We start from the raw sequence: 25,759 nt of genomic DNA, 5'->3' as shown, positions 1-25,759 counted from the left end.
TAGACATTCGTGAGGGTGATACGGAGTTGCCTCCTGCATATTTAGATTATGACTCTATGGCTTCGCATCAGTTTGTTGAGAGGCCTGAATCACCTCTCTTATATTGTTTAATTTTTGATAAATGACGTGTTTTCCGTATTACTCTCCCTGCTCCTGCCTTCTTTGATTCACAGACAAAAAGAAGATATGTTATTACCAGAGAGGAGGCAGAAGAGTATGAGAGGAGAGCGGAGGCATCTCGACTCCACGCTGCAGCTCAGCAGGCGATAATCGCTGCACATCAGTATGATCCCAACTATTCTTCGTTGCAGTACGACCCCAGCTACACCTATGGGTATCCGCCAGGCTATCCCTGGCCATAGACCAACTTAGGCCAAAAGCCTAAGCTTGGGGGAGTGTGTATTTCTCACCGACATTACATTTATGTTCACACACACTCATTGCTAGATGTCGGTGCTCATACTTTTTCACTGTAATATCCATGCTAGTTTATCTTCTTTTTTCCTGCTTTCTTCTTGTGTGTTTGTTAAACCTTAAGAAAAACAAAAATAATTAGTAGTAGTTTATTTTTAGTAATAATTAAAAAGGAAACCCAAAAATATTTCCCGTTCTTCTTTTGCTTGTTGGGAGCTTTCCCATGTAAGTAGTTTTATTTCTTTTCTTTTCTTTGGGGGTCAGTAGGAGAAGACCATAATTAAATTATTGAAGTGGCTCTTATATGCATTATTGTTGATTTAACCAAGAGCCCATATTGCCTTGTCTTCTCCTGTTTATTGAATGCTCGCAGATTTCAGCTTAGTCCAATGCACGTGCACCCTTATTATTATTCACACCGTTCGGTCGTGCAAGTGAAAGGCAATTATGATGATATATGATGGGCTGACTGAGATGAGAAAAGCTGGTATGAACTCGACCTCTTTTGTTTTTGTAAATATGATGAGTCCCTCGTTCTTGATTTAGCTTATTATGAATAAACATGTTTGCAATGGCAATTAGAGATCATAGTTTCTTGTGTCATGCTTGATTAGCTATGAGTTATAATGATTTACCTTGTGTGCCAACATGCTATTGAGATGATTATGATGCGGTATGATGGGGTGGTATCCTCCTTTGAATGATTTAAGTGACTTGACTTGGCACATGTTCACGCATGTAGTTGAAACAAAATCAACATAGCCTTCACGATATTTATGTTCATGGTGGATTATATCCTACTCATGCTTGCATCCAATGTTTATTAATTTTAATGCATGTACATGGCTGTTGTCGCTCTCTAGTTGGTCGCTTTCCAGTCTTTTGCTAGCCTTCACTTGTACTCAGCGGGAATACTGCTTGTGCATCCAATCCCTTAAACCCCAAAGTTATTCCAGATGAGTCCACCATACCTTCCTATATGCAGTATCTACCTGCCGTTCCAAGTAAATTTGTATGTGCCAAACTCTAAACCTTCAAATAAACATTCTGTTTTGTATGCTCGAATAGCTCATGTATCAACCAAGGCTGTCCTTATCTTCCATGTTAGGCAGGTTATTCTCAAGAGGAGTGGACTCCGCTCCTCACTCACGAGAAAATGGCTGGTCACCGGGATGCCCAGTCCCATGCTTTATGCAAACTAAATCAAAATTAATTGCAAACAAAACTCCCCCTGGACCTGATGTATGTTGGAGGCATTCGTTGTTTCGAGCAAGCCATGGATTGATGCTTGTTGGTGGAGGGGGAGTATAAACTTTACCATTCTGTTTTGGAACCGCCTATAATGTGTTTAGCATGGAAGATATCGCCATCTCTTAGTTGTTACGTTGACAATGAAAGTATACCGCTCAAAATACAATTTATCTCTATTGCAAAACCGAGCTCTGGCACCTCTACAAATCCCTGCTTCCCTCTGCGAAGGGCCTATCCATTTACTTTTATGTTGAGTCATCACCCTCTTATTAAAAAGCACTAGCTGGAGAGCACAGCTGTCATTTGCATTCATCACTGTTAATTTATATTGGGTATGACTATGATTGGATCTCTTTTACCATGAATTACAATGTCTAGTCAGTCCTTGATCTTTAAAGGTGCTCTGCATTTATGTTTTGCGGTCTCAGAAAGGGCTAGCGCGATACCATCTTGTTATATCATATTATGATTGTTTTGAGAAAGTGTTGTCATCCAAGGTTTATTATTATGACTTGCTAGTGGATTATGCTATTGATATGAGTAATTATGAGACCTGAGAATTATTGCAAATGTGGTTAGTTAGGATCTATGCTGAAAACTTGAATGCCGGCTTGACATAGTTACAACAACAAGAGCAAACAGAGTTTGTAAAAGTTTTTCTTTCTTTCTTTCAGTTTGTCAACTGAATTGCTTGAGGACAAGCAAGGGTTTAAGCTTGGGGGAGTTGATACGTCTCCGTCGTATCTACTTTTCCAAACAATTTTGCCCTTGTTTTGGACTCTAACTTGTATGATTTGAATGGAACTAACCCGGACTGACGCTGTTTTCAGCAGAATTGCCATGGTGTTGTTTTATGTGCAGAAAACAAATATTCTCGGAATGATCTGAAACTCCACAGAACATCTTAGAAAAAATAATAAAAAATCCTCGCCAAAGATGAAGACCAGGGGGCCCACACCCTTCTCACGAGGGTGGGGGCGCCCCCCTAGGGCGCGCCCCCTACCTCGTGGGCCCCCTGGATGCCCTCCGACGCCAACTCCAACTCTATATATTTGCTTTCGGAGAGAAAAAACCAGAGAGAAGAAATCATCACGTTTTACGATACGGAGCAGCCGCCAAGCCCTAAAACCTCTCGGGAGGGCTGCCCTGGAGTCCGTTCGGGGCTCCGGAGAGGGGGATTCGTCGCCGTCGTCATCATCAACCATCCTCCATCACCAATTTCATGATGCTCACCGCCGTGCGTGAGTAATTCCATCGTAGGCTTGCTGGACGGTGATGGGTTGGATGAGATTTATCATGTAATCGAGTTACTTTTGTTAGGGTTTGATCCCTAGTATCCACTATGTTCTGAGATTGATGTTGCTATGACTTTGCTATGCTTAATGCTTGTCACTAGGGCCCGAGTGCCATGATTTCAGATCTAAACCTATTATGTTTTCATGAATATATGTGAGTTCTTGATCCTATCTTGCAAGTCTATAGTCACCTACTATGTGTTATGATCCGGCAACCCCGAAGTGACAATAATCGGGACCACTCCCGGTGATGACCATAGTTTGAGGAGTTCATGTATTCACTATGTGCTAATGCTTTGTTCCGGTTCTCTATTAAAAGGAGGCCTTAATATCCCTTAGTTTCCAATAGGACCCCGCTGCCACGGGAGGGTAGGACAAAAGATGTCATGCAAGTTCTTTTCCATAAGCATGTATGACTATATACGGAATACATGCCTACATTATATTGATGAATTGGAGCTAGTTCTGTGTCACCCTATGTTATGACTGTTACATGATGAATCGCATCCGGCATAATTATCCATCACTGATCCGGTGCCTATGAGTTTTCCATATACTGGTTTACGCTTATTTACTTTCTCGCTGCTACTGTTACAATCACTACAAAATATCAAAAACACTACTTTTGCTGTCTTTACTTTTGTTGCACTACCAGGGACGAATTCAGGGGGGGGGGTGAGGGGGGCGAGACCCCCCCAACGATCGTGTCGTTCCTCGATGGCCTTCAGTTAATCGCTAATTTTTTTGATTCGGTGGGTGTACGTAACGTGCTTTGCCCCCCTATCGCTTGAGGCTTCGCAATTAATGTGAACCATCAGTGTCTCAGCCCATACGTACAGCCCGATCTCTTTGCTAGAAGCACAAAATGAGAAGGAAAATGACAGCCCATCATGAAGGACAACTGGACAAGAGAGGCTTTTAGTTGCACGCTTGGCGTACGCACCCACGACCTGGAGTCCACGCACACACGCTAACCTCTTCGTTTCCAAGCCTGCTTCTGTAATCGTAACCGAAGCCTGCAAGTGATGGCTGCTAATCGGATCTCTCCATCGCGCCTCCATCGGGAAGGGTCGAAGGGAAGGGGATGCCGGACAGGCAGGCGCTGATCGATCCACAGAGACGGTGCCGCCTTGCCGGCAGACCGGACGCAGTGATGACCTGCAAGCCTAGGGCAGTTTCGAGAGGAGAAAACTAGCACTGAATCGGCATCGTTGCAACCAAAATCGATCACCGCCGGCGATGTGGCGATGTGACGCTGTGCTCCGCAATGATGGAACAATGTGAGGATATTTTGCGGTTAGTCTACTTCGTTGATATATACTGTATTATTTAATGTTTATTTGGTACTGTTAATATTTTCTAGAATGCATAGTACAAAGTTTCTACGCTTAGATGGAATTAGCTTACCTGCGTAGATTTGTTTTATCATCATTAGACCTGATGCCAGATGCCCTGATTATATACTTTTAAAAGAATGAATTGTAAATTATGTATGTACAGTCGTGATAGGAAAATAATTTATCGATTCTACTGCGGAACAGGTTTTACAACCTTAATTTGGCTGTATGATTGAAAGTTTCTATCGCAATCGAGAAGCTAGTGAAAAAACAGCACCGATTCTAGTCCAACAAATGACCACACTTGATCTAGGTGATAGTAAAGCAAATGAGTAAACAGTTGGAGATGCAAAGCTAACGCTTAGGATAGCCATATGGTATGTCTTTTTTTCTGCTTGTTGTCTTTCGCCCCCCTATGTCTAAATCATGGCTCCGTCCCTGGCCACTACCACCACTATCATATTACTTTGCTACTAAACACTTTGCTGCGGATACTAAGTTTCCAGGTGTGGTTGAATTGACAACTCAGCTACTAATACTTGAGAATATTCTTTGGCTCCCCTTGTGTCGAATCAATAAATTTGGGTTGAATACTCTACCCTCGAAAGATGTTGCGATCCCCTATACTTGTGGGTTATTAGGCAGCAAGCTAGAACCATGATTCTTCACGAAAACAGATATGATTTAAGAGAAACTCTTCTTCGGTCTTCAAATGTTGAGAATGATGACGAGAAGCACCACCAAGAATTGTTGAGGCACTCCGGAATGAAGAATAGAAAAGGTTGAGACAATGATGAAAATAATTTGAAAGATCTTGGAGAAAAGCATATGACTGCTGATAAATCATTCTTACGTCAAACTTTGAAAGGTTTGAGAATAACTCCGGTAAAATTAGAAGAGTCGGGTAAGATCCCGGGAAAAGACCTGTGGGTTAGGGCCCACTCAAAAGAAACACCGTTGAAAAGATTGCTTAGGAAGAGATAATGCACCGGTTGATTAAAATGGCTTGGATAATACCTCGAAATAGCTTGAATGGATTAAGAGTGGAAACACGAATATCCTGAGATATCTTCAGCACTCTGGAATAAAAGAATAGTGAGAAGTGGATGATTATGAGGTGCAACGGCATGAGAAATCATTTGAAACAAGGAAAAAAAGGATATGATCAATACCGAAAGATTGCATTGAATCCACCGGAGAAGGAAACTAAGTGAAGATTGACGAACTTGAAGCTCCGTTAGAATCTTCATGAGAATCACCGGGTAGGAACATTGACCGAAAAGAATGGAGGGACTTCCATCAATAAAAGGATACTTGATTTTAGATATATGAGTCCTTGAAGAAACAAAGGGAGGGAGGGCGGGAAAACAAAGGCAATTTGGAACGGACAAAACAAACACCGTTGAAAATACTTAGAGTTGGTCTTGCGGATGTTGAAAAGATGGGATCCACATGAAGGAAGCTCACCGGTTGAGAAGAAAATGAAATGACAAACTCGATGATCGAGAAGGATTGGTATTCACATCGGAGTATGAGAACACCGTTTAGGAAAGGTATGGAATCAAAACTTGACTTCGAAGCAACTCGAATACCACAACTGAAAACAAAACAAAGGATTGGCTTGCAGAATAAGCCGGAACAAACATATGATAGAGATTTCGTCCGAAGTTTTCGTGGTTGGGCCCACACGGGCTCGATCGTACAACACCATCATGTACAAGGCAGTGCACATGACATACGAAGCGTCCCCGAGTCAGCATAGCCAAGGACTCTTTAAGACACAACGAGACCACTGTAAAACCAACCGTGGATAGGCGAACCACTAGACGTCGAACCCCAATCTCATATCATGCATCTGTCGGAAAGATATCATAAGAGCTACTTGAATTCCCACTTATAAACTCCCGAAACTTTCTGGTTATGCAATCAGGTGTTGGGGATACAGGGGAAGCATAATATCTCACCCAAAACTAGCAAATCCTACATCCAGCTGTATCCATCCTTCAACACCTAACCAAGAAACCTTCGGAAATCATTTACCTCAACCTTCGAAAAGCATCCGTTATACGAGTTATGGCAATACTCCTGAACTCCCGCCCCAGTACTGGGTGGCGTCGAGGTTATCTCACCAACAACTGCATAAAGAGATTTTCGATGTCGGTGAAACTCAGGTATTCCAGAATTGCAACGATAAAATTGTGACGACAACACCTCGGAGCTCAACTCCCCGGGACACTGCCACAACCCCTAAATGTCAGGAGGCACCAAGAACAATGTTCTCGTCACAAAACCATCAGAACGATTCCAAGATACCCGCGTGATCCTAAATTTTTTTAGTGAAATTTGAGAAGAGAAGAGTCAAAACTCTACGTCAGGATGCCTCACCAGAGCAACGAAGGGTCTGAGGAGTAAAAAGAATCCTACTCTCCGATATATATAATCCTATAAGACTCAAAATATTTTTTTCTAGACTCAACAACGCCAATGATTTGATCAAGCAAGGGGATCCTAAGTCGGGGAAGGCTCTGATACCAACTTGTAACACCCACGACGCGGCTATATCTCCCACATGTCGGAGCATGACTTAGAGGCATAACCGCATTGTAGGCATGTCGCAAGAGGGGTAATCTTTACACATCCCATGTACTGAATAAGAAAGAGATACAAAGTTGGCTTACAATCGCCACTTCACACAATACATGATTAAAGCATTACATCATCCAGATACAATCAAGGTCCGACTACAGAACCAAAATAAAAGAAGACTACCCCTAATGCAAAAGATCCCCGATCGCCCCAACTGGGCTCCACTATTGAACAACTGGAAACGAAACAACACAACGAACACGATCTTCATTGAGCTCCTCCTTGAGCTCGGTTGCGTCACCTGCGCGGTATCATCTGCACCTGCAAACTGGTTTTGGAAGTAATCTGTGAGTCACGGGGACTCAGCAATCTCACACCCTCGCGATCAAGACTATTTAAGCTTATGGGTAGGTAAAAGGTATGAGGTGGAGCTGCAGCAAGCACTAGCATATATGGTGGCTAACATACGCAAATGAGAGCGAGAAGAGAAGGCAAAGCACATTCGAGAATCTATGATCAAGAAGTGATCCTAGAGTACTTACGTTCAAGCATAACTCCAACACCGTGTTCACTTCCCGGACCTCGCCGAGAAGAGACCATCACGGCTACACATGCGGTTGATGCATTTTAATTAAGTTAAGTGTCAAGTTCTCTACAACCGGACATTAACAAATTCCCATCTGCCCATAACCGCGGGCACGGCTTTCGAAAGTTCAAAATCCTGTAGGGGTGTCCCAACTTAGCCCATCACAAGCTCTCACGGTCAACGAAGGATATTCCTTCTCCCAAGACAACCCGATCAGACTCGGAATCCCGGTTACAAGACATCTCGACAATGGTAAAACTAAACCAGCAAAGCCGCCCGATGTGCCGACAAATCCCGATAGGAGTCGCACGTATCTCATTCTGAGGGCACACCGGATAGGTCAAGCTACGAGTAAAACCAACCCTCGAGTTGCCCCGAGGTGGCCCCGCAGGCTGCCCAGTTCGGACCAACACTCAGAGGAGCACTGGCCCGGGGGGGGGTTAAAATAAAGATGACCCTTGAGTCTGCAGAACCCAAGGGAAAAAGGCTTAGGTGGCAAATGGTAAAACCAAGGTTTGGCATTCCTGGAGGAGTTTTATTCAAGGCGAACTGTCAAGGGGTTCCCATTATAACCCAACCGCGTAAGGAACGCAAAATCAAGGAACATAACACTGGTAGGACGGAAACTAGGGCGGCAAGAGTGGAACAAAACACCAGGCATAAGGCCGATCCTTCCACCCTTTACCAACTATATAGATGCATTAATTAAATAAGAGATATTGTGATATCCCAACAAATATCCATGTTCCAACATGGAACAAACTCCAATCTCCACCTGCAACTAACAACGCTATAAGAGGGGCTGAGCAAAGCGGTAACATAGCCAAACAACGGTTTGCTAGGACAAGGTGGGTTAGAGGCTTGACATGGCAATATGGGAGGCATGATATAGCAAGTGGTAGGTATCGCGGCATAGGCATAGCAATAGAGCGAGCAAGTAGCAAGCAAAGATAGAAGTGATTTCGAGGGTATGGTCATCTTGCCTGAGATCCCGCAAGGAAGAAGAACGAGTCCATGAAGAAGACAAATAGACATAGTCGAACGAATCCTCACAAACGCGACGTTATCGGAACCAACCCGAAAAAGCAACAACGGAAAGAAGCAAACAACAAAGTAAACAACCATCACATAACCATGGCACGATGCACAATCAAGTATGATGCATGTCCGGTTTAATGAGGCATGGCATGGCAAAGTGCACAAACAATTCTACAAATTAAGTGGAGCTCAATATGCAACGAATTGCATATTGACAAAACACCACATTCAAGTTATTTAGTTCTCTCTCGTTTATGTACCCAACAAGATTAAATGTTTATTAACATGGCAAGGGGTGAAGCAAAACAAAACTACCTATCTAGGCAAGTTTAAATGAGGCCGGAACAACAAACAATAAGTCCGGGAACTCCTCATGTGCATATTTTTGGTTTTGGTACTGTTCTGCCCTAAACACAATTTTAGAGTTATTAAACATGCAAATTAAAGCCACCATGTTAAACTAGGCATTTTTCTACCCCATTTACATATAAAGTTTATTAAATTTGGAGCTACGGTTATTTAGTTATGGAATAAAGCATTTTAACGAGTTACTTAAGCAAATTTAAACAAACAACATTTTATACATTTTAAACATAGATGAAAGTGGCAAATTATTAATCTACACAAAATTCTTAGCAATTTTCATATATAAAACATTTTGATCCGATGCACGATTGTGGAATTATTAAATGCATGATCAAAAAGGGCTTTTTTGTAAAACTGCAGATCACTGGATAAATAAATAAACAAACTCATATAGCGCGTGAAAAAAGATATTGGGCCGAATCTGGCTGGCCCGATAGGAACCTAGGAGAGGGGCTGTTGGCTGCTCACCCATGGGCTTCGGCCTGGTTCGGTGGAGGAGGCGGGGCAGGCCGGATCTGGCTTGGGCCGGCTTGAGCTGGCCTTGGAGGCCGAAGGGGAAGCAGGCGCAGCGCGGTCAACGCGAGACAGGGGCGCCTCGTCCTCCCCGTAGAACAAAGCAGAGGAGGGGCTCGGCTAGGTCAACGTCCGCGCGAGGCAGAGTTGGACTTGGCGCGGCGGTGCTCGGGCGGACGAGGTGGTTGCAGCCGGGGCTCGGGACTGCTGCTGCTTGGGTGTCTGGCGGCTATCAGCGCGAGGATGACAAGGAATGCCGGCGGTCTTGCTCCAGGCCTAGGTAGATCGGCGAGAGGAGACGGGCGCGCGAGGGAGGGGGCTCAGCTGCAGAAGAGGTCCGACGGGGCAGTTCGTGGAGGAGGGCACATGCACGGCTAAAGCCCCGATGGACTTGGGCGGCGACGGAGCCGGTCTCCGGTGAAGCAGAGGCGCGCGAGGGAGGTTCACAATGTGTGGGGCTTGAGGCCGCAGGGCCCTGGTGGCGCGGTCGCGAGTGATGTTGGAGGCATTGGCTGGCTGGTCCTGGTCGTCGATGACGTCCTGCAGGGCACGAGGAGGCAGCTTGCCGTCGGTGGAGTCCCGGCGTGGAGACCAAGAGGATGTGGCCTCGGGCATGAGCAAGGGATTGAGGGGAAGGCTCGGATGGAGTTTTGTTGGTTTGGGACCGAGGAGAAGGGGATCGGGGAGGATCCCAATGTGATTTGAGTGTGGCGGCGGCAAGGGGGAAGGATGGGACATTGTCTTTAAAATTTAGGGTTAGAGTAGACTGAATATATAGTGAGTGGTTAGGTTAGGGTTACCTTGGTCCCTCTGATGGAAATTGGACGGTCGCGAAGTAAAAGCTTAGGGAGTCCAAATGAGAAAACGGTGATGTTTTGTAGATGTTTAGGGATGATCTGAACCAATCGGTGACGACTGCCCGGGTCGGTCCGGGACAGCTTTCGGACGCGCGCGCGAGGAGGTCCGATGCACTGTGCAAAGAGGGGTAGGCATGGGCCTAGGTGGACTGTAGAGAGTGGGTTGGTCTGAGAGAAGAGGGGAGAGATGCAGCCCGGCACGATTTCCGGAGACCGAAAACATCCGACGTTAGACCGGCTATACTGCCGCTATAGTTATCTGTTGCGGCGTCAAACTGACTCCGAATGCGATGAAACTTGGCTGGCGGCCTACTGACAACAAAACAACACCGCACGCCAACTTTCATCCCATTCCGAGAACATTTTTAAGCCACTTATAAAATAATATTTCAGACGTGCCGCGGGCGCGTGCAAGTGTGTCTGGGCTCAGAACGGACAATGGAAAGAACTGGGGGAACCCGGACGGATGCAAGTTTTGAAAACATGCAGATGCAATGCGGATGATGACATGGCAAGATGCAACACGCAAGCAAATGACAAGACAACAACAGCAAATAACTAGAAGACACCTGGCGCAACGGTCTCGGGGCGTCACAATGGAGATATATAGGCGGAAGAAGTACGTCAGGGGGGCCACAAGGGGCCCACAAGGGTGGAGGGCACACCCAGGGGGGTGGGCACGCCCCCTACCTCGTGGCCTCCTCGAAGCTTCCCTTACGTGCACTTCAAGTCTTTTGGGCTTCTTTCCTTCCAAAAATGGGTTCCGTGAAGTTTCAGGTCAATTGGACTCCGTTTGGTTTTCCTTTTCTTCGAAACCCTAAAACAAGGTAAAAACAGAAACTGGCACTGGGCTCTGGGTTAATAGGTTAGTCCCAAAAATGATATAAAAGTGTGTAATAAAGCCCATAAACATCCAAAACAGTAGATAATATAGCATGGAGCAATCAAAAATTATAGATACGCTGGAGACGTATCACACCACAAGAGCACGCACAGCCGCCGCACGGGCGGCAGGAGGCCATCTGCGGGAGAAGCGCATCAACACCACCGACGGCCGTCCGCCCCTCGCTCGCCACGGGCGGCGTCGGTCTCCGGTGCAGTAGAAGGCGACTGCGGCAACAACAAAGGAAAGGATCCGGTCGATGACTTCTTCAGACAAGCAAAGCGGCCCATCCTAGCATCAGTGATCATCGACAACTCGGCGGCGGACGTCCAGGCCACTACAGACGCCGTAGTTGCTGCTCCCCTCGACTTCGACAATGGCAAGCAGAAGGAAGACGCCGAGATGGAGGCGCAGCTGGACGCGTTCTCCCCCACGCTCGCCACCACCCCAGGCCACCGGACAGTACAACAGGTGCGCTGATACGTCCATTTTGCATCATGCTTTTATATTGATATTTATTGCATTATGGACTGTTATTTCACTTTATGTTACAATACTTATGGCTATTCTCTCTTATTTTACAAGGTTTACATAAGGAGGGGGAATACCGGCAGCTGGAATTCTGGGCTGGAAAAGGAGCAAATATTAGAGACCTATTATGCGCAACTCCAAAAGTCCTGAAACTCCACGGAACATCTTAAAATAAATAAAGAAAAATCCTCGCCAAAGATGAAGGCCAGGGGGCCCACACCATGCTCACGAGGGTGGGGGGCGCCCCCCCTAGGGCGCGCCCCCTACCTCGTGGGCCCCCTGGTGGGTCTCCAACGTCCATCTTTTGCTATATGAAGTCTTTCGATGAGAAAAAAAATCAGAGAGAACCTTTCGGGACAAGACTCCGCCGCCACGAGGCGGAACCTTGGCGGAACCAATCTAGAGCTCCGGCAGAGCTGTTCTGCCGGGGATACTTCCCTCCCGGAGGGGGAAATCATCACCATCGTCATCACCAACGCTCCTCTCATCGGCATAGGGTAATCTCCATCAACATCTTCACCAGCACCATCTCATCTCCAAACCCTAGTTCATCTCTTGTATCCAATTCTTGTCTTAAAGTCCGTGATTGGTGCTAGTAGGTTGCTAGTAGTGTTGATTACTCCTTGTAGTTGATGCTAGTTGGTTTATTTGATGGAAGATCATATGTTCAGATCCTATATGCATATTATTACCCCTCTAATTATGAACATGAATATGCTTTGTGAGTAATTACGTTTGTTCCTGAGGACAAGGGAGAAGTCTTGCTATTAGTAGTCATGTGAATTTGGTATTCGTTTGATATTTTGATAGGATGTATGTTGTCTAGCCTCTAGTGGTGTTATGTGAAAGTCGACTACATAACACTTCACCATTATTTGGGCCTAGAGGAAGGCATTGGGAAGTAATAGGTAGATGATGGGTTGCTAGAGTGACAGAAGCTTAAACCCTAGTTTATGCGTTGCTTCGTAAGGGGCTGATTTAGATCCACATGTGTCATGCTATGGTTAGGTTTACCTTAATACTTTTGTTGTAGTTGCGGATGCTTGCAATAGAGGTTAATCATAAGTGGGATGCTTGTTCAAGTAAGAACAACACCCAAGCACCGGTCCACCCACATATTAAATTATCAAAGTACTGAACGCGAATCATATGAACATGATGAAAACTAGATTGACGATATTCCCATGTGTCCTCGGGAGCGCTTTTTCTATTATAAGAGTTCGTTCCGGCTTGTCCTTTTCTACAAAAAGGATTGGGCCACCTTGCTGCACTTTATTTACTTTTGTTACCTGTTGCTCGTTACAATTTATCTTATCACAAAACTATCTGTTACCACTTATTTCAGTACTTGCAGAGAATACCTTGCTGAAAACCGCTTATCATTTCCTTTTGCTCCTCATTGGGTTCGACACTCTTACTTATCGAAAGGACTATGATAGATCCCCTATACTTGTGGGTCATCAAGACTCTTTTCTGGCGCCGTTGCCGGGGAGTGTAGAGCCTTTGGTAGGTGGAATTTGGTAAGGAAAAATTTATATAGTGTGCTGAAATTTACTGTCACTTGCTACTATGGAAAGTAATTCTCTGAGGGGCTTGTTCGGGGTATCTTCACCCCGTCCAGTAGAGCAAAGAGTTGCTCCTCAACCGACTGAACCTATTGAAAATGAAACTCCTTTTGAATCCCCTTCGGGTATGATGGAAAAACTGCTAGCTAACCTTTTTACAGGAGATGGAACAAAGCATCCTGATGAGCACTTAATATATGTGGATGAAGTTTGTGGATTATTTAAGCTTGCAGGTATACCCGATGATGTTGCTAAGAAGAAGGTCTTCCCTTTATCTTTGAAGGGAGATGCATTGATATGGTATAGGCTATGTGATGATATCAAATCATGGAACTATAAAAGATTGAAATTGGAATTTCATCAAAAGTATTACCCTATGCATCTTGTTCATCGTGATCACAATTATGAGCTCTCGAGAGAAATGATTATAGTTCCAATCATGAGCTCTCGAGAGAAATAATTATGCAAAGTTTTTATGCTCGGCTTTCTCATAATAATCAAACCATGCTCGATACTTCTTGTACTGGCTCTTTTATGATGAAGACTATTGAATTCAGATGGAATCTATTGGATAGAATTAAATGCAACTCTGAATATTGGGACCTCGACGAAGGTAAGGAGTCAGGTATGACACCTAAGTTTGATTGTGTTAAATCTTTTATGGATACCGATATTTTCCGTAAGTTTAGCACTAAATATGGACTTGACTCTGAGATAGTAGCTTCTTTCTGTGAATCTTTTGCTACTTACGTTGATCTCCCTAAGGAGAAGCGGTTTAAACATCATCCTCCCATAGAAGTAAAAGTAGCTGCACCTATTAAAGTTGAAGAAAAGACTGTCACTTATAATGATCCTATTGTTCCTACTTCTTATGTTGAGAAACCACCTTTCCCTGTTAGCATAAAGGATCATGCTAAAGCTCCAACTGTTGTTTGTAAAAGTAATATTAGAACTTATACACCTCCTGAGCAAGTTAAAGTAGAACCTAATATTGCTATTGTTAAAGATCTCTTGTCTGATAATATTGATGGGCATGTTATTCAGTTCGAAGGTGAAACTGCTAGAATTGCTAAACCTTGTGCTAAAGATAAACATAGACCTGTGGTAGGTGTGCCTGTTATTTCTGTTAAAATAGGTGATCATTGTTATCATGGCTTATGTGATATGGGTGCGAGTGCTAGTGTTATACCACATACTTTATATGAGGAAATTAAGAATGAAATTGCACCTGCTGAGTTAGAAGGTATTGATGTCACAATTAAACTTGCCAATAGAGATACTATTTCACCAGTTGGAATTGTTAGAGATGTTGAAGTCTTGTGTGGGAAAACTAAATATCCTGCCGATTTTCTTGTTCTTACTTCTCCGCAAGATAGCTTTTGTCCCATTATATTTGGTAGACCCTTCTTTAACACTGTTAATGCTAGGATAGATTGCAAAAAGAATGTTGTTACTATTGGCTTGGATGATATGGTTCATGAGTTTAATTTCTCTAAATTTAGTAAACAACATCGCGAGGAAGAATTACCTAGTAAGGATGAAATTATTGGTCTTGCTTCTATTGCCGTACCTCCTAGTGATCCTTTAGAACACTATTTGCTAGACCATGAAAATGATATGTTCATGAATGAAAGAAGGGAAATAGATGAAGTATTCTTTAAACAGGAACCTATTCTGCAACACAATTTGCCTGTTGAAATTTTAGGGGATCCTCCTCCACCCAAGGGTGATCCCGTGTTTGAGCTTAAACCGTTGCCTGATAATCTTAAATATTCTTATCTTGATGAAAAGAAGATATATCCTATTATTATTAGTGCTAACCTTTCAGAACATGAAGAAGAAAGATTATTGAAAACTCTGAAGAAGCATCGTGCTGCTATTGGATATACTCTTGATGATCTAAGGGCATTAGTCCCACTCTATGTCAACATAAAATAAATTTGGAAGCAGATGCCAAACCAGTTCGTGATCCTCAATGATGTTTGAATCCTAAAATGAAAGAAGTGGTAAGAAAAGAAATACTCAAGCTTCTGGAGGCAGGTATAATTTATCCCGTTGCTGATAGTCAGTGGGTAAGTCATGTCCATTGTGTCCCTAAGAAGGGAGGTATTACTGTTGTTCCTAATGATAAAGATGAATTTATTCCACAAAGAATTATTATAGGTTATAGGATGGTAATTGATTTCCGTAAATTAAATAAGGCTACTAAGAAAGATCATTACCCCTTACCTTTTATTGATCAAATGCTAGAAAGATTATGCAAACATACACACTATTGCTTTCTAGATGGTTATTCTGGTTTCTCTTAAATACCTGTGTCGGCTAGAGATCAATCAAAGACTACTTTTACATGCCCTTTTGGTACTTTTGCTTATAGACGTATGCCTTTTGGTTTATGTAATGCACCTGCTACCTTTCAAAGATGCATGATGGCTATATTCTCTGACTTTTGTGAAAAGATTTGTGAGGTTTTCATGGACGATTTTTCCGTCTATGGTTCCTCTTTTGATGATTGCTTGAGCAATCTTGATCGAGTTTTGCAGAGATGTGAAGAAACTAATCTTGTCTTGAATTGGGAAAAGTGCCACTTTATGGTTAATGAAGGTATTGTCTTGGGGCATAAAGTTTCTGAAAGAGGTATTGAAGTTGATAAAGCCAAGGTCGATGCTATTGAAAAGATGCCATGTCCCAAGGACATCAAAGGTATAAGAAGTTTCCTTGGTCACGCCGGATTTTACAGGAGGTTCATAAGGACTTCTCAAAAATTTCTCGGCCTCTGACTAATTTATTGCAAAAAGATACACCATTTGTCTTTGATGATGATTGTGTAGAAGCATTTGAAATACTTAAGAAAGCATTAGTCTCTGCACCTGTTGTTCAGCCACCTGATTGGAATTTACCCTTTGAAATTATGTGTGATGCTAGTGATTATGTTGTAGGAGTTGTTCTAGGGCAAAGAGTTGATAAGAAATTAAATGTTATTCATTATGCTAGTAAGACTCTAGACAATGCTCAAAGAAATTATGCTACTACTGAAAAAGAACTTTTAGCAGTTGTATTTGCTTGTGATAAGTTCAGACCTTATATTGTTGATTCTAAAGTAAGTATTCACACTGATCATGCTGCTATTAAATACCTTATGGAAAATAAAGATGCTAAACCTAGACTTATTAGATGGGTTCTCTTGCTACAAGAATTTGATTTGCATATTGTTGATAGAAAGGGAGCTGAGAACCCCGTTGCAGACAACTTGTCTAGGTTAGAGAATGTTCTTGATGACGCACTACCCATTAATGATAGCTTTCCTAATGAACAATTAAATGTTATAAGTACTTCTCGTAGTACTCCATGGTATGTTGATTATGCTAATTATATTGTTGCTAAGTTTATACCACCTAGCTTCACATACCAGCAAAAGAAAAAGTTTTTCTATGACTTGAGACATTACTTTTGGGATGACCCACATCTTTATAAAGATGGAGTAGATGGTGTTATTAGACGTTGTGTACCTGAGCATGAATAGGAACAGATCCTACGCAAGTGTCATTCCGAGGCTTATGGAGGACACCACGCTGGAGATAGAACTGCACATAAGGTATTGCAATCTGGTTTTTATTGGCCTCTCTCTTCAAGGATGCCCGCAAGTTTGTCTTGTCTTGTGATGAATGTCACAGAATTGGTAATATTAGTAGACGTCAAGAAATGCCTATGAATTATTCTCTTGTTATTGAACCGTTTGATGTTTGGGGCTTTGATTATATGGGACCTTTTCCTGCTTCTAATGGACACACACATATTCTAGTTGCTGTTGATTACGTTACTAAGTGGGTAGAAGCTATTCCAACTAGTAGTGCTGATCATAACACTTCTATTAAAATGCTTAAGGAAGTTATTTTCCCGAGGTTTGGAGTCCCTAGATATTTAATGACTGATGGTGGTTCACACTTTATTCATGGTGCTTTCCGTAAAATGCTTGCTAAGTTTGATGTTAATCATAGAATTGCATCTCCTTATCACCCACAGTCTAGTGGTCAAGTAGAGTTGAGCAATAGAGAGCTCAAATTAATTTTTCAAAAGACTGTTTATAGGTCTAGAAAGAATTGGTCCAAAAAACTTGATGATGCATTGTGGGCTTATAGAACTGCATACAAAAATCCTATGGGTATGTCTCCGTATAAAATGGTTTATGGAAAAGCATGTCACTTACCTCTCGAACTAGAACATAAGGCATATTGGGCTATTAAAGAGCTCAACTATGATTTTAAACTTGCCGGTGAGAAGAGGTTATTTGATATTAGCTCACTTGATGAATGGAGAACCCAAGATTATGAAAATGCCAAGTTGTTCAAAGAAAAAGTTAAAAGATGGCATGACAAAAGGATACAAAAGCGTGAGTTTAATGTAGGTGATTATGTATTGCTATACAACTCTCGTTTAAGATTTTTTGCAGGAAAATTTCTCTCTAAATGGGAAGGCCCCTATGTTATCGAAGAGGTCTATCGTTCCGGTGCCATAAAGATCAACAACTTCGAAGGCACAAATCCGAAGGTGGTAAACGGTCAAAGAATCAAACATTATATCTCAAGTAATCCCATAAATGTTGAAACCAATATTATTGAAACCGTAACCCCGGAGGAATACATAAGGGACACTTTCCGGAACGTTTCAGACTCCGAAAAGGAATAGGTATGTGGTACGGTAAGTAAACCGACTCCAAAACAATTTTTAAGGCAATATTTCTCCGTTTTGGAATATTTAGAAAAATAGAAAAATAAGTAGCATTCCGGGAAGGACACGAGGGCCCTACGAGGGTGGTGGGCGCGCCCTACCCCTCTGGGCGCGCCCCCCTACCTCGTGAGCACCTCGTGTGCCTTCCGGACTCCGTTTTCTTGCACGATACGTATTTTGGTCAGTAAAAAATCATTATATATTCTCCCGAAGGTTTTGACTCCTGTATCACGCAAATATCCTCTGTTTTCGTTTCGAGCTGTTGCTGCTGCAGATTAGAGCAAGATGTCTTCTCAAGAGTCAATCGGGGAGAGACGGGTATCTAATCCGGCACCGGAACCAAGGGCAAACAGCGACGCAGACCACTTTGGGCCAGCAACGGAGGAGGAGATGGAGGCCGACTTGATGAGGGTAGATGCCATGGAGAATCAAGAAGTCACCTCTCGCTTCTGAGCTGGATTCATGATGGGGGAACTACAGAGCTCAGCCATTCCAAACTCGGTTATCCCTTCCAATGTCAGATTTATTTCTTATGAAAATATGAAGAGGAGTGTCACTTGTTCTCCCGCAGCTATGCAACACCCTTGGGTGCAAGGAGCTTTAGCTGTCACAGGAAAGCTTCGTAAGGAAATAATGGACCTCAAGCAGCAAGTCAATAAGCTCGAGGAGGAGAACCGCATCCTGAGGGGAATAATCACCAAGAATATTACACCAACAACAAAGAAGGAGACATAATCACATGGGTATGGGCACTCCCCTTGGCAACTGCCAAGCTTGGGGGAGGTGCCCCGGTATCGTATCACCATCACAACTCCTATCTTTATCGTTTTTCTTAGTGCGATCTTATTAGTAGTATCTTGATCTAGTAGAATAAAGTTTATGGCATGATCTAGTTTTGAGTTTTGCTTTTTGATCTCTCTATATAATCGAGTCCATGAGTTATATATAATAAAGATTAGTGTTGAGTCAAGGGCTTGATTATTTTTCCATGATCTTGGGTGAATAAAAGAAAAGAGAAAAAGAATAAAAAGAAACAAAGAGTTCATATTGATCTTATTGAGAGTAATGACTTCACATAGAAAGAGTATGATGATTAAAAGTTGTTGGGAGTTGGCAGACATAGCTTTGGTCATTGTTGCAATTAATAGGAAGTAATAAGGAAAGAGAGGTTTTCACATATAGATATATTATCATTGACATCTTTTATGATTGGGAGCACTCATTAAAATATGACATGCTAAAGGGTTGATGTTGGACAAGGAAGACAACGTAATGAGTTATGTCTTTCTTATATCTGAGATAAAGTATGTTGTCATGGATCCTCTAACTTGTTGAGCTTGCCTTTCCCCCTCATGCTAGCCAAATTCTCAGCACCAAGTAGAAATACTACTTGTGCTTCCAAATACCCTTAAACCAGTTTTGCCATGAGAGTCCACCATATCTACCTATGGATTGAGTAAGATCCTTCAAGTATTGAGTAAGATCCTTCAAGTAAGTTGTCATCGGTGCAAAGCAATAAAAAAAAGCTCTAAATATGTATGATTGATTGGTGTGGAGAAATAAGCTTTATACGATCTTGTGATGTGGAAGTAATAAAAGCAACGGACTGCATAATAAAGGTTCATATCACAAGGGGCAACATAAAGTGACGTTCTTTCGCATTGAGATTTTATGCATCCAACCATAAAAGTGCATGGCAACCTCTGCTTCCCTCTGTGAAGGGCCTATCCTTTATTATTATCTTCTACCTTATGTAAGAGTCACGGTGATCTTCACCTTTTCTTTTTCATTTTATCCGTTGGCAAGCTCAGCATGTTGGAAAGAACATGATATATATATCTAATTGGATGTAGGGGAGCATGAACCATTATTGTTGACATTACCCTTGAGGTAAAAGGTTGTGGGGCAAACTATAAGCCCCTATCTTTCTCTGTGTTCGATTAAAACTCCGTAACCACAAGTATTGCGTGAGTGTTAGCAATTATGGAGGACTAAATGATAGTTGAGTATGTGGACTTGCTTTTTAGCTCTGACATAGACTCTTTCCGATGTTATGATAAATTGCAATTGCTTAAATGACTGAGATTATAGTTTGTCGGAGCCCAATAAGGTTTATGATTTATACTTTTGCATTGTGAATAGATCATCACTTGAACATAAGTAATCATATGACAAAATCTATATATGTTGCTGTTATAAGAATAATCATGATGCCTTCATGTCCGTATTTTATTTTTATCGACGCCTCTACCTCTAAACATGAGGACATATTTACTGTTATCGGCTTTTCGCTTGAGGACAAGCGAGGTCTAAGCTTGGGGGAGTTGATACGTCCATTTTGCATCATGCTTTTATATCGATATTTATTGCATTATGGACTGTTATTTCACTTTATGTCACAATACTTATGGCTATTCTCTCTTATTTTACAAGGTTTACATAAGGAGGGAGAATGCCGGCAGCTGGAATTCTGGGCTGGAAAAGGAGCAAATATTAGAGACCTGTTCTGCGCAAATCCAAAAGTCCTGAAACTCCACGGAACATCTTAAAATAAATAAAGAAAAATCCTCGCCAAAGATGAAGGCCAGGGGGCCCACACCCTGCTCACGAGGGTGCCCCCCCTAGGGCGCGCCCCCCTACCTCGTGGCCCCCCTGGTGGGTCTCCGACGTCCATCTTCTGCTATATGAAGTCTTTCGATGAGAAAAAAATCAGAGAGAACCTTTCGGGACGAGACTCCGCCGCCACGAGGCGAAACCTTGGCGGAACCAATCTAGAGCTCCGGCAGAGCTGTTCTGCCGGGGATACTTCCCTCTCGGAGGGGGAAATCATCACCATCGTCATCACCAACGCTCCTCTCATCGGCAGAGGGCAATCTCCATCAACATCTTCACCAGCACCATCTCATCTCCAAACCCTAGTTCATCTCTTGTATCCAATTCTTGTCTTAAAGTCCGGGATTGGTGCTAGTAGGTTGCTAGTAGTGCTGATTACTCCTTGTAGTTGATGCTAGTTGGTTTATTTGGTGGAAGATCATATGTTCAGATCCTATATGCATATTATTACCCCTCTGATTATGAACATGAATATGCTTTGTGAGTAATTACGTTTGTTCCCGAGGACAAGGGAGAAGTCTTGCTATTAGTAGTCATGTGAATTTGGTATTCATTTGATATTTTGATAGGATGTATGTTGTCTAGCCTCTAGTGGTGTTATGTGAACGTCGACTACATAACACTTCACCATTATTTGGGCCTAGAGGAAGGCATTGGGAAGTAATAAGTAGATGATGGGTTGCTAGAGTGACAGAAGCTTAAACCCTAGTTTATGCGTTGCTTCGTAAGGGGCTGATTTGGATCCACATGTTTCATGCTATGGTTAGGTTTACCTTAATACTTTTGTTGTAGTCGCAGATGCTTGCAATAGAGGTTAATCATAAGTGGGATTCTTGTTCAAGTAAGAACAACACCCAAGCACCGGTCCACCCACATATTAAATGATCAAAGTACCGAACGCGAATCATATGAACGTGATGAAAACTAGCTTGACGATATTCCCATGTGTCCTCGGGAGCGCTTTTCCTATTATAAGAGTTCGTTCTGGCTTGTCCTTTGCTACAAAAAGGATTGGGCCACCTTGCTGCACTTTATTTACTTTTGTTACTTATTGCTCGTTACAATTTATCTTATCACAAAACTATCTGTTACCACTTATTTCAGTACTTGGAGAGAATACCTTGCTGAAAACCGCTTATCATTTCCTTCTGCTCCTCGTTGGGTTCGACACTCTTACTTATCGAAAGGACTATGATAGATCCCCTATACTTGTGGGTCATCATGCGCCCCCACGCCCGATCATGTCATGGAACGTCCGCGGCCTAAACCAGCCGGCGAAACGGGCGGCGATCTGTGAGGTTGTCATAGCGCACAGAGCAGCAATCATGTGCTTGCAGGAGACCAAGATAGATGTCTGGACGCCCACCATCGTCAGGGAAATTGGTGGCGCCGCCCTGACTGATTGCGTCGTCCTCCCTGCGATCGGCTCCTACGGCGGAGTGGCGATTTTCTGGAACACAGAACTAGTTAGCATCGCTTCCCACGCAATAGGCGAATTTGCGATCACTGCCAAGGTGACGCTTCTCCGACAATCCAAAAGTTTATGGCTTTCCAAAGTTTATGGCCCAGTAGACGACGCTAGAAAAGCAGCCTTCCTCGACGAACTAGCTAGAACAGCCCCCCGTCATCTGATCCATGGCTCATCAACGGAGACTTTAATCTCATCTACGAGGCGAGAGACAAAAACAACCATCAGCTCAACCGCAGGGTCATGGGCATGTTCAGGCGGGCCATTAACGTCCCCGGCCTCAAAGAGATCAAGTGCAAAAATCGCTGTTTCACCTGGAGTAACGAGCGCGAGAACCCGATGCTCATGAGCATCGACAAGTTCTTCTGCAATAGCAGCTGATAACCCACAAATATAGGGGACCGCAACAGTTTTTGAGGGTAGAGTATTAAACCCAAATTTATTGATTCGACACAAGGGGAGTCAAAGAATATTCTCAAGTATTAGCAGCTGAGTTGTCAATTCAACCACACCTGGAAACTTAGTATCTGCAGCAAAGTGTTTAGTAGCAAAGTAATATGATAGTAGTGGCAATGATAATAAAATATAATGATAGCAAAAGTAATGCTTTTGGTATTTTGTAGTGATGATAGCAATAGCAACGGAAAAGTAAATGTTACGCCCTCGATGCGGCTATATCTCCCACGTGTCGAAGCACGACTTAGAGGCATAACCGCATTGAAAGCAATGTCGCAAGTGAGGTAATCTTCACACAACCCATGTAATACATAAGGGAAAGAGATACATAGTTGGCTTACAATCGCCACTTTACACAATACATGAATAAAGCATTACATCATCCAGATACACACAAGGTCCGACTACGGAACCAAAATAAAAGAAGACTACCCCAAATGCTACACAGATCCCCGATCGACCCCAACTGGGCTCCACTACTGATCAACTAGAACGAAACAACACAAAGGACAAGATCTTCATCGAGCTCCTCCTTGAGCTTGGTTGCGTCACCTGCTCGGTAACATGGCACCTGCAAGCTGGTTTTGGAAGTATCTGTGAGTCACGGGGACTCAGCAATCTCACACCCTCGCGATCAAGACTATTTAAGCTTATGGGTAAGGTAAAAGGTATGGGGTGGCGCTGCAGCAAGCGCCTAGCATATATGGTGGCTAAACATACGCAAATGAGAGCGAGAAGAGAAGGCAAGGCACGGTCGATAAAACTATGATCAAGAAGTGATCCTAGAACAATCTACGTCAAGCATAACTCCAACACCGTGTTCACTTCCCGGACTCCGCCGAGAAGAGACCATCACGGTTACACACGCGGTTGATGTATTTTAATTAAGATAAAGTTCAGGTTTTCTACAACTGGACATTAACAAATTCCCATCTGCCCATAACCGCGGCACGGCTTCCGAAAGTTCAAATCCCTGCAGGGGTGTCCCAACTTAGCCCATCACAAGCTCTCACGGTCAACGAAGGATATTCCTTCTCCCAAGACAATCCGATCAGACTTGGCATCCTGGTACAAGACATCCTCGACAATGGTAAAACAAGTCCAGCAAACTTGGGAAAATCTTCAATGAACCACCGGTAGGATTGAAACAACGAATGAATTGATATGATAATCAAGGAAGAGAACTCTTGAACAAACCATCGTATGAATTGAAAATGAACGAATAAAAGATAAAGAAACACCGAGAAAAATTAGCACAAGAACGAAGATGCTTGAGGGGATTTTGATACAAGTGAATGGAAAGATCACGAGCTAATTAGAGAACACTTGAACGGTGCACCGGTAAGGTTGAAGAACGAGAGCTGAAAGCTGGAATGAATAATATTTGAAAAGATGGCCTTCAGAGGAAAGAAATGGAAACTACTCATGAAAAGCTCCGGGTGGGTGAAAAGAATTCTCACAATCAAAACAATTATGAGAGGATGGCAACAAGATAGAATCACGAAGCAAGATATGTAGTAAACTCTTCTTCGGTCTTCAAAATCTAAGAATGACGATGAGAAACACCACCGTGAGTTGTTGAGGCACTTCGGAATTAAAATTGGAAAGGTTGGGCCAATGATGAAAAGAATTTGAAAGATCTTGGTGAAAGACATTTGACTGATGATAATTCATACTTACGTCACACTTTAGAAGATTTGAGAAAAACTCCGGGAGAATAAGAAGAGTCAGGTAAGATCCTGGGAAAAGACCTGTGGGTTAGGGCCCACTCAAAAGAAACACCATTGAAATGATTACTTGAAAAGGAGAATGCACCGATTTAATTAAATGGCTTGAAAGAGATAACCACCTCGAAATAGGTTGAAAGGATCTTGAATAACAAGAAGAGCCTTCTGAGATATCTTCAGCACTCCGGAACAATAGAATAGCAAGCGAGGAATGATTATGAGGTGCACCGACATGTGAATAGCATTAGAAACAAACAAAAGAATATGATCAACACTGAAAACTCGAATTGAATCCACCGAAGAAGGAAAAGCACGAAGAATGATGAACTTGAATCTCCGTTAGAATCTTCCTGAGAATAACCGGATAAAAACATTGACGGAAAGAACGAAGAAACTTCACATCCATAAGATGGATACTTGAAAAAAAAAACCCCGATCCTTAAAAAAAAAGGGGGGGGGGGGGGGGAAAAAACAAAGGCAGCTTGGGGCAAATGAAATGAACACCATTGACAAAAACTGAGAGGTGATCTTGCGAATGTTGACATGATCGGATCCACTTGAAGAGGAGCACACCGGTTGAGAAGAAATTTAGATGACAAGCTCGATGATCGAGAAGGATTGGTATTCACATAGAAATATGAGAACATCGCTTAGGAAAGGTATGGAATCAACATTTGACATTGAAGCAACTCGAATACCACAACTGAAAAAAAAACAAAGGATTGGCTTGCAGAATAAGCCAGAACAAACATATGATAGAGATTTCATCCGAAGTTTTCGTGGTGGGGCCTACACGGGCTCGATCGTATAGCACCATCATGTACAAGGCAGTGCACATGACATACGAAGCGTCCCTGAGTCGGCATAGCCAAGGACTCTTTAAGACACAACGAGACCACTGTAAAACCAACCGTGGATAGGCGGACCACTAGACGTTGAACCCCAATTTCATATCATACATCTGTTGGAAAGATATCATAAGAGCTACTTGAATTCCCACTTATAAACTCCCGAAACTTTCTGGTTATGCAATCAGGTGTTGGGGATATAGGGGAAGCATAATATCTCACCCAAAACTAGCAAATCCTACATCCAGATGTATCCATCCTTCAACACATAACCAAGAAACCTTCGGAAATCATTTACCTCAACCTTCGAAAAGCATCTGTTATACGAGTTATGGCAATACTCCCGAACTCCCGCCCCAGTACTGGGTGGCGTCGAGGTTATCTCACCAACAACTGCATAAAAGAGATTTTCGATGTCGGCGAACTCAGGTATTCCAGAACTGCAACGATAAAATTGTGACGACAACACCTCGGAGCTCAACTCCCCGGGACACTGCCACAACCCCTAAATGTCAGGAGGCACCAAGAACAATGTTCTCGTCACAAAACCATCAGAACGATTCCAAGATACCCGCGTGATCCTAAATTTTTTTTAGTGAAATTTGAGAAGCGAAGAGTCAAAACTCTACGCCAGGTTACCTCACCAGAGCGACGAAGGGACTGAGGAGTAAAAAGAATCCTACTGTCCGATATATAT

Source organism: Triticum urartu, chromosome 5 (genome assembly GCF_003073215.2).
Source record: "Triticum urartu cultivar G1812 chromosome 5, Tu2.1, whole genome shotgun sequence".
NCBI lineage: Eukaryota > Viridiplantae > Streptophyta > Magnoliopsida > Poales > Poaceae > Triticum > Triticum urartu.
The sequence above is the reverse complement of the archived record's forward strand: the minus strand, read 5'-3'. Positions refer to the sequence as shown.